General features: G+C 48.6%; 1 long non-coding RNA gene across 1 annotated transcript in view; it reads right to left on the bottom strand.

Moving 5' to 3' along the window:
• LOC311606222 overlaps positions 1-8,798 on the bottom strand; it is an 82,425-nt gene extending 73,627 nt beyond the window's left edge. The window contains exons 1-4 of the long non-coding RNA XR_014782267.1: positions 8,636-8,798; positions 8,142-8,386; positions 6,685-6,760; positions 3,979-5,515 (exon numbers count right to left, since the gene is read on the bottom strand). This is a non-coding gene — a long non-coding RNA (uncharacterized lncRNA). The remainder of the gene's footprint in view (positions 1-3,978; positions 5,516-6,684; positions 6,761-8,141; positions 8,387-8,635) is intronic.
• Between the last annotated feature and the right edge of the window lie 1,340 nt (positions 8,799-10,138).

The raw sequence follows: 10,138 nt of genomic DNA, 5'->3' as shown, positions 1-10,138 counted from the left end.
ACCAAGGACAATGCACGCAGTAGACCTAGAACCCCTATCCAGATCTAGCCAATGGACAGCACGTTTTCCACAGTTGTGTGGAGAGCGGGGACTAATTCTGGTGGCACTAGGAAGAAGAAGCAGGCTACCAGGATGAGATTTGATAGGCTGTGATCATATGGTGGGGGGACGAGGTCCCCTTCTGTCACAGACCTAGGAGAGGGGAATAGGGTGAAAGAGGGAGGGAGGAATGGGAAGATACAAGTGAGGGGATAACAACTGAGATGTAATCTGAATAAATTACTTAACTAAAAATTTTTAAAATTAAAAAAAAAAAAGGTAGGGTAGGGCACAGAGCTGAGGCAGAAGGATTGCCTTAAATTCAAGGCCATCACAGTCTACAATGAGTTGTGGACCTGATATAGCAAGACCCTGTCTCAAAACAACAGGAGCTCCTGCTGCCACTAGATGGTTTTGTTTTGTTGTTTTTTGTTTTTTGCCTTTTCGAGACAGGGTTTCTCTGTGTACCCTTAGCTGTCCTGGACTCCTTTTGTAGACCAGGCTGGCCTCGAACTTACCGTGATCCACCTGCCTCTGCCTCCTGAGTGCTGGGATTACAGGGATGGGCCACCACAGCCGGCCTCGCCACTAGATTTCTGAGTACTGATTTCCACACTTGGCTGCACATAATCTGCTGGCTCATAGAGATTCCCTGTCGCCTGTCTCGCCCTTTTTCTTCTTCTTTTCCCTCTAGCTCTATAGCCCAAGCTGCCCTCCTGCCTCAGCTCCCCAATGTAGCTAGGATTGTACCAGGCCCACCAAAAGGGATGGTTCTTTTCTTTTTTAAAAGATACATTTTACTTGTGTAAGTGCTTTGTCTGCATGTATATAAGCGCACTATGTGCATGCCTGGCGTCTGTGCAGAGGGCTGGAGAGGTGGGCAGTTGTAAGCTGCAGTCTTCTGGGTAGCAGTCAGTGCTTTTAGCTTCTGAGCCATCTCTCCATGCCAACAGACATTTCTTGGCACAGTCGTGGTTACCCAGTTGTATGTCTGCCACCCCAGAGCTCAACATTAGACAGAGGTGGCCACAATAGAATTTAAACCATAAAGGCTTCCTGTCTGACTCTGCAGATGAGGCAGCAGTGGGAGCTCAGCACCCTGGGCTTCCTCACCTCAGTGTCAAGGGTGGGGTACAGTACACTATGAAGCCTTCTAGTGGGCTAGCCTTCTGTTGGCTTACATATACTCAGCTTTGTTCTCTCATCCAGCCTCTGAGGTGAGACCATACCTCTTGGAGCTCTGAGGTCTCTTCTTAGCTCTCACAGGCCTCAGCCCATCCTTGAGCTTGTAGATGAATGGGACACTTAGAAATGGTTAGCCGACCACTCAGGGTTCTCTGTGCAGTCCTCCTGATCACAAGGTCTGCCCCAGCAGGGCAGCGCTCGCCCTCTCTCTCTCTCTCTCTCTCTCTCTCTCTCTCTCTCCTCCCTTCTCTTATCCTGGGAGAAGCCTAGATGGCAGGCCTCCATGTTCCCAAATATGAGTTATTTGTGGGCCAACTTTGAGAGGTCTTGTATTCAAACATACCTGACAATCGTATTGTTTTGTTTAGGGTTTATCTTTTTTTTTTTTGAGACAGGGTCTCACTATGTAGCTCTGGCTATCCTGGAACTAGCTCTGTAGACCAGGCTGGCCAGGAACTCAAAGATCCACCTGCCCCTCTGCCTTCTGAGTGCTGGGATTAGAGGCCTCTGCCACCACTACCCAGCTACTGTATTTCAATGTCATTTGATTTTTCAAATTATTTGATACTGTTACATACCTAGTGAAATTGTAACTTCTTATCCACCATGTGGCGGAAGAGGTAGTGCTAAGATGAGTCACTGGACCAAAAATGTCCCAGATCTAGGAGTGAGGCTCTGGCTCCACCATGGGGCAGTCCAGGGCTCTTCTACAAGCCCCAGACAGGGTGCTTCCCTTTAGGCCTGGCACGGGAGCCTTCCATGCCCTGCCTCCTGGGGTGGTGCTTTGATAGGGTTTCCCCAACCTGGGGATTCTCACCCTTGGGTTTCACTTCCCAAAGCCCCAGGCCCTAAAAAGACCCAGGGCCTTTGCTGATTCAAACAAGAGCGGACGTGGTTGAGTTCCAGTAAAATCTGAGACACAGAACTCTGTAATTGCCAAAAAAGCATACCTGTCATGATATAGTGTAGTCTGGGGGTTTCCTTCTCCTAACCACTTAAAAATGCCAAGATCATTCTTAGGTCAGAGATTGACCCCGTGGGTGTGGTAGCATTAGACTCCGGTTGTTTCTACATGCTAGCAACAGCAACACATGACTGATCCTCTCCCACTCGGGGGGTTTGCATAATCATGCACTGACTCCCACGACTCACACAGGAGTTGCTCTCACTTCACACTATTGAAACCAAGGAGGTGATATCACATTAAAGTCCTTCCTGGATTGAACCAACTTTGGGGGCCCTTTCAGCACCAAACTAAGAGGTTCTGGTTTTAAGAAAGTGACTGGTCAGAGTGGGCGTGGTGGCGCATGCCTTTAATGCCAGCAATCAGGAGGCAGAGACAGGTAGATCTTTGTTAGTTTGAGGTCAGCCTGGTCTACAAAGAGAGTTCCAGGATAGCCAGGGCTGTTACACAGAGAAACCTTGTCTAGGGGGGCAAAAAAAAAAAAAAAAAAGGACTGGTCACTCTTGGACAAGTGATAGTCTTTTGAAACTTCAAGGCATGGTCCTTATAAAATCAAACTAGCAAGCTGGACGTGGTGGTAGATGGATCATTGTGAGAGGCCAACCTAGTCTACAAAGGGAGTCTCGGTCAAGGCTACACAGAGAAACCCTGTTTCAAAAGACCAAATAAACAAATAAACAAATAAATAAACTAGCAGTGTACATACAGCACAGGACAACAGGGTGAGGCTACCACCCACCCCACTCTAATTTGGTGGTGACTGAGGAAACTCTGGTAGTTTTATTTCATCTAGTTCAGTGGAAGCCTCTTTGGCCAGCACCCACCAGTCTGGTCTGGTTTTTGCCGCAGCCTTGCCAAAGTAACTGTTTCCCCAATAAAACTGAACCATAACCCAGGTTCACACCTTTAATCCCAGCACTAGGGAGACAGAGGCAAGTGGATCTTTAGGAGTTCGAGGTCAGACTAGTCTACAAAGCAAGGCTACACAGGGAAACCCTCTCAAAAAAGACCAAAACCAAAACAACAAAACCAAGAAACTGAACCACAGCCTTAAGAAAAAAGTAATAGCCAGGTGGTGGTGGCGCATGACTTTAATCCCAGCACTCAAGAGGCAGAGGCAGGTGGATCGCTGTGAGTTTGAGGCCAGCCTGGTCTACAATGCGAGTCCAGAACAGTCAAGGCTACAGAGAAACCCTGTCTCGGTGGGAAAAAGTGATATATATAAACACACACATATATATGTGTAGCAATTCTGATGCTCTATCTTCATGCACACAAGAGGGAGTCAGACCCCACTACAGATGGTTGTGAGCCAGCATGTGGTTACTCGGAATTGAACTCAGGACCTCTGAAAGAGCAGTGTTCTTAACCACTGAGCCATCTCTCCAGCTTATACCACAGCTTTTTATCTATTTTTAGTTTGTATGTGTGTTGGGGTGAGGGGTACTTTGCATATTTGTCTGACAGTCTCTACTCTGAGTAGTTTTTATTGTGCCCAACAGGGATGTGGGGGGCTGGCATCTCTGGACACTGTTCCATTCAGTTCGTCAGTAGCAATGAAACCTCAATGGTCAATTTTGCCAGGCCTTGCCCATATTTACTGACAATGCCTCCTTTGTGAGCCATACTTTCACAATAGCTGACACTAGGGAACATCACTTTTAAAAAAAAAGATTTATCTATTATGTATACACTGCTCTGCCTTCCTGTACACCTGCACACCAGAAGAGGGCATTAGATCACATTATATATGGTTGTGAGCCACCATGTGGTTGCTGGGAATTCGGGACTTTTGGAAGAGCAGACAGTGCTCTTAACCTCTTAGCCATCTCTCTAGCCCTGGTTTAGTTCTTGATCCTGACACTACTGGTATATGAAGTATAAGATTATGTTAGCCTTGGCTATCCAGGACTCACTCTGTAGGCCAGGCTGGCCTCGAACTCAAGAGATCCTTCTGACTCGCATGAGTATGTCACCTTGCCTGGCAAGGTATGAATTTTAAAAACTTTCCCAGCACTTGGGAGGCAGAGGTAGGTGCATCTCTGTAAGTTTGAGGCCAGCCTGGTCTACAAAGAGTACCAGGACAGCCAGGGCTATTATACAGAAAAACCCTGTCTCATAGAACCAAAACTCAAAAAGTTTCAAACAGCCATGAGTCATACGGGTGCTATAAATTGAACTCTTCTGGAAGAGTAGCTATAGCTTTTAACCACTGAACTCTCTCTCCAGCCTTGACAGGATTTCTCTGTGTAGCCATGACTGTCCTGGACTGCTTTGTAGACCAGGCTGGCCTCAAACTCAAAGATCTGCTTATTTCTGCCTCCCTGAGTACTGGGATTACAGGTGTGAGCCAGAGTGCCTGGCTTCTCCAGCCCTCTTATACTGGGAATAAAAACTTTCTGCACTTTATCCCTTCAACTTAGGCCTGAGGTGACTACCACCCCAGTGTGCTATCTATTCAACCAAGTGTAAGTTCCAAATGGCCAAAGCACATCTCTGCAAGTGCTTGAATAATGAAACAGCAAGGCACCTTGGTTCACTTGGGCTGAGCTGGCCCCACCAGAGCCAGACTTAAAAAAAAAAAAAAAGGTGGGGGTGGGGGGACTAGAGAGATGGCTCAGTGGTTAAGAGCGCTGCCCGCTCTTCCAAAGGTCCTGAGTTCAATTCCCAGCAACCACATGGTGGCTCACAACCATCTACAGTGAGATCTGGTGCCCTCTTCTGGTGGGCAGGCATACATGAAAGTGAAATACTATACTTAAATAAAGCTTTAAAAAATATATATATATATTTTTTTTATGTACACAGTGCCTGCCTACATGTACACCTGCACGACAGAAGAGGGCATCAGATCATATTATAGATGGGTGTGAGCTACTATGTGGTTGCTAGGAATTGAACTCAGGACCTTTGGAAGAACAGTGCTCTTAACCTCTGAGCCATCTCTACAGGTTTTAAAGCACATGGAACTCGGAAAGAAAACACACTACGACAAATCATAAACAAAACCCTATTTATTTTGAGACTGGGCCTCTTGCTCCACTTCCAAAGTGTTTGTTTGGCAGGTGCGCTTCCCTCAGCTGACCACAACATCCATGGTTTATTATATTCAGAAGTCAGAAAAACCTTAGGCACAGCCAGGTTCCTTCGCCTGGGAGGAGGGTGTCTACCACACACACAGCACTGGTCCCGAGATGCACAGCCGCTTGGGCCAAGGACCAGAAATTGCTGATCCATTTTGAAGGGAGGGAAACAAGCAGGCTTCAGACCCTGAGAGATTGTCTTTCAGTAGCCTGGAGTCTCATATCTTAGTCGCCGTTCCTTTACCTGCAGAGACAGAAACACCAAGTTATGTTTTGAAAATCAAGCACTTTCACAAGACCAAGGGCTGCTATTAATGCCCGCCACCATGATGGGCAACAACCACACCCAACACAAGTTTCTGAATCCTGGCTGCACCTCCAGTGAGACAATAGGCCTGTGGCCCACCTCCAATTCCTGCTAGACCTATCATGACTGCACAAGCCGGATTCAAACCAGAGGCAAATGTCATCTCCAAGACCCAGATACCAGAAATTTCAAAATAGTTCCATGAACTTCAACACTGCTAACTTTTTCTTTTGGTTTCTATGTCTGTAGCCTTGACTGTCTTGGACTGGCTTTGTAAACCAGGCTGGCCTTAAACTCAGAGATCTGTGCCTGCCCCTGCAGTGCAGGGATTGAAGGCCTGCGTCACCACACCCTGCTATAGGTATCTTTTCTGATTCAATCACATGGCTCATAACATGGAAATGTCGCTGGGCGTGGTGGTGCAACGCCTTTAATCCCAGCACTCAGGAGGCAGACGCATGTGGATCAATGTGAGTTCCAGGCCAGCCTGGTCTACAAAGTGAGTCCAGGACAGCCAAGGCTACACAGAGAGACCTTGCTCCAGGGTGTGGTGGTGTTCATAGGTTTCTTGTTCTTTGAGACAGGGTTTCTGTGTAGCCTTCACCATCCTGTACTCACCAGGCTGGCCTTGAACTCATGGCGATCTGCCTCTCCAGTGCCGGGGTTAAAGACATGCACCACCACACCCTGCTTGTTGTTTGTTTAAAATGTTTTTGTTTGTCTAGCCAGATGACTGGTCAACTACCAAACCAAACAGAAGCAAATCCTGGGCTTTTTGACACTGGCCCATAACTCAAACTCTATCTAGGGAGGTGGACTCTTCTCTCCCCCGCCCCCGACCCCGAGACAGGGTCTCTCTGTGTTAGCCTTGGCTGTCCTGGACTCACTTTGTAGATCAGGCTGGCCTTGAACTCACAGCAATCCGCCCGCCTCTGCCTCCTGAGTGCTGGGATTAAAGGGGTGCACCACCACACCCGGCTCAGGGAGGTGGACTCTTAAGATGAGGAGTTCAAAGGTACCCTTGGCTACATAGTAACTTTGAGGGCAGCCCAATTTACTGGAGAATCAGAAACAAATTTCAGAAGTGACCAGAGAGTGTGCCTTACCCCCTCAGAAGTTCCACGGAACAGCCCGATCACTCTGAAGCATCAAGTCTCTTGTAGCTTCGGCATCTTGGGTTTCCTAGAGAAAGAAAAGTCAGTGAGCCGCATGCCTAAGACTAAGCTGACGACCCCACAGGTACCACACCACGAACAGATCTCTCCCTTCAACCCAAGCTTCCCACCCATCTAAGATTCCACCCACTCAGGACTGGTACCCCAGAAAACAGGGCTAAAGGTACCTGCTATCACATTTTATTTTAATTTTATCTTTTTTTGAGACAGGGCCTCTCTGTGTTAGCCTTGGCTGTCCTAGACTCGCTTTGTAGATCAGGCTGGCCTCGAACTCACAGCGATCCGTCTGCCTCTGCCTCCCGAGTACTGGGAATAAGGCATGCGCCACCACGCCCGGCCTGCTACCACATTTTAACCACACAGCTCCTGCTGGGGAACCCTGGGCATACAACCACCTCACATGGTAATGTGTCAGAGACGTCATCACCAAGCCTGTGACTACCCAAGTTTGACCTCCAGGATCCACATGGTGGAAGGAGAAAAAGAAATAGAATTAAACAGGTGAAATGAAGGCCGGGCGTATGCACACCTTTAATCCCAGCACTTGGGAGGCAGAGCTGAGTCCAAACCATGCAAGGCCCCAGCGAGGCCCCTGACATGAAACATGTCCCAGGCCAAGCATGATGGCACATGCTTAAAAGCCCAGAACTGTTTAAGGCAGAGGGAGGATTGTGAATTCAAGGTCATCGTCAGGATAGTGATTAAACAGACAGACAGGTGGTAGGTGGTGGCGCACGCCTTTAATCCCAGCATGCGGGAGGCAGAAGCTGGTGGATCTCTCTGAGTTCGAGGCCAGCCTGGTCTACAAACTGAGTCCAGGACAGCCAGGGTTGCTACACAGATTAACCCTGTCTCTTAAAAACCAAAATAAATAAATAAAAAGAAAACTCAATGACGTATTTGCCTCTACACCACATGCAAAGCTTTCCCACCACAGTTAGAAAAAAAAAAAAGAATTAAACAACGAAGTGCAGCACTGTATATTCTATCCACTTGTAGCTTACCCACCCACGTGGCACGTGGCTGCCATATTGTCTGAAATTTCTATAACCTTGCCCCGGAGAGAGCAGGGCAAGGCCTCAAACCACTTCATAACTGCTCTGGCAAGCACTATAGGAATGCACAGGGTCACTGCAGACCCAAGCACGCTGGAGGCTTGCTAAGGAAATCACTGAAACCCTGCACAGCCAGAGTGCCTGGAGAACTCTGGAGGACAGAATTAGAGATGCTGAATTTGGCTCTCGAGGCCCCATTTTGGCTGGGGGAGTAAGGAAGGCTCTCTGGAAGAGGCCATCTTATTTAAAAGGTTAGACAGTGTAAGCTGACAGTATAGAACAGTGTTTCTTAAACTCTCACGACAACGGAAATAATGTATATAACATACATACCTATGTAAAAATAAAACATATATGGCCCCTTCCTTCCTTATTCTTCTCAAGATGTATTTTCCAGGCTGGAGATCAATTCTGAGATAGGATGTAGGCTGCCGTCACATTACATAATTCGACAGTGGTTCAGGGAAATGAGGGCCCATTTCCGGACAGGCAGAGCCGTACCAGGACATCTTCCAGAAGATGCTGGGTGGGTCAGCCCTTCCACGCTGTGGGACCGTCCACCAGGCCTCGAGTTCCAGCTAGGAAGGGGGGTTCAAAGGCACATTCTGCCCCAGCCTGTGCCTCACCCAGCTCTAGCCCCTCGAAACGCTCTCCTATAACAGAATCTCTTGAGGGGAGCCCCTCCGTGCTTCGGCAGGGCTCGCGGAGGTTTGGACCGAGTCCCCCTGCTGAAGTCACCCCGTGACACGTGTCTCCCCGGGGAGAACCATCCCTGCTCCACCGCAGTCTGCCCTTCTGCTCCCGCCACTGAGCTTCGCGATCCCTACCTGGACTCGGGAAGGCCTGGCCTGGCTCCTGGTTGCTGATGGAGGTAGATGGAGAAAGGGCGAGGACAGGAGCGCGAACAAGGATGCCCCAACCAGGCATGGCTGCTGATTGCGTACGCACACGTTTGCTTAAGGTCACCGCCACAGCAGCAAGCCGCGCATGCGCAACGCCACCGCGCAGCCCAGCCCCGCCCCGGAGCCGGCTGCGCGGGCTCCAGGATGGTGACGTCAGCCGTCCCAGGGCGTGGCCTCGAGCGCGGGCTGTTCCCATTGAGTCACCCAGGTGGTGGTGGCAGGCGACCTCAGGCGGACATCAGGCCTGGTACCCAGCCCCTTTGTAGTCTGGGTGCCAGGGCTAAGTGCTTGGAACAGGATGGAGCGTTGACAGCCATGGCTGTCCCATAGAGATAGGTGTCCCCGCTGGGCAGCACTTGAGCGCGGGGCTCATTGATGGGCCAAGGCTTCGGAAAGCGATGCGCAAGAGAGGTAGAAAAGAAAACCTCAGTGGAGCCGGGCTTTAATCCCAACACTTAGGAAGCAGAGGCAGGTGGATCTCTGTGTGTTCGAGGCCAGCCTGGTCTACAAAGTGAGTCCAGGACAGCCAAGGCTAAAAGAAAAAAGAAAAGAAAGAAAACCTCAGTCAACCCTATCTTCCACAATTTTCATTTTCTCTCCTTTTTAAATATATACCTGTCTTGTTTTTTCTTCAGATATGTACTGCTTCATGAATTTGCTGCAGAAATAAGCATTGTAATGTAAAAATCTTTTATTCACCTGTTTCTTTTTTAATTATTAATTTTTTTATGTGCACTGGTGTTTTCCTGCATGTATGTCTTGGAGTAATAGACAGTTTTCAGCTGCCATGTGGGTGCTGGAAATTGAACCCCCATCCTCTGGAAGAGCAGTCAGTGCTCTTAACAACAGCCATCTTTCCTGCCCTTTATGCACCTGTTTCTGTTGTTGTCCAGGATTACTGCCTCTGTCTGCTAACCTAGGCCTAGTTCTGGAAGCTTCTAGCCTCCATACAATCTAACTTAGGCCTAGAATGTTTTGAGCCTCTGAGAATTACTGCTTAATAAGCTCACCCTTTCTTGTTCTTTTTTTTTTTTGTTTTTTGTTTTTTTTGTTTTTTGAGACAGGGTTTCTCTGTGTAGCCTTGGCTGTCCTGGACCCACATTGTAGACCAGGCTGGCCTCGAACTCACAACGATCCACCTGTCTCTGCCTCCCGAGTGCTGCTGGGATTAAAGGCGTGTGCCACCACCACCCGGCTCCTTTCTTGTTCTTTCTGAGCTCATAGCTGGCTGGTTCAACTCAGCTGTTTAGGCTCAAATTCCTCTCCCAGCTGACTGATTCAACCTGGCTTCTCTCTTGGCCCCTGAATTCCTCCGCTTGGCCTCGAACTAACTCTAGCAATCTTTTCTAATCTCCTCGCTCCTTCTCATTCTCTGGTTCATTCTGTCTTCACCTGAGTTCTCTCTCTCTGCAACCTCTCTATTACTGT

Source organism: Acomys minous, assembly GCF_964271855.1.
Source record: "Acomys minous genome assembly, chromosome: 10".
Taxonomy (NCBI): Eukaryota; Metazoa; Chordata; class Mammalia; order Rodentia; family Muridae; genus Acomys; species Acomys minous.
This window is presented reverse-complemented; position numbering and strand designations above follow the sequence as displayed.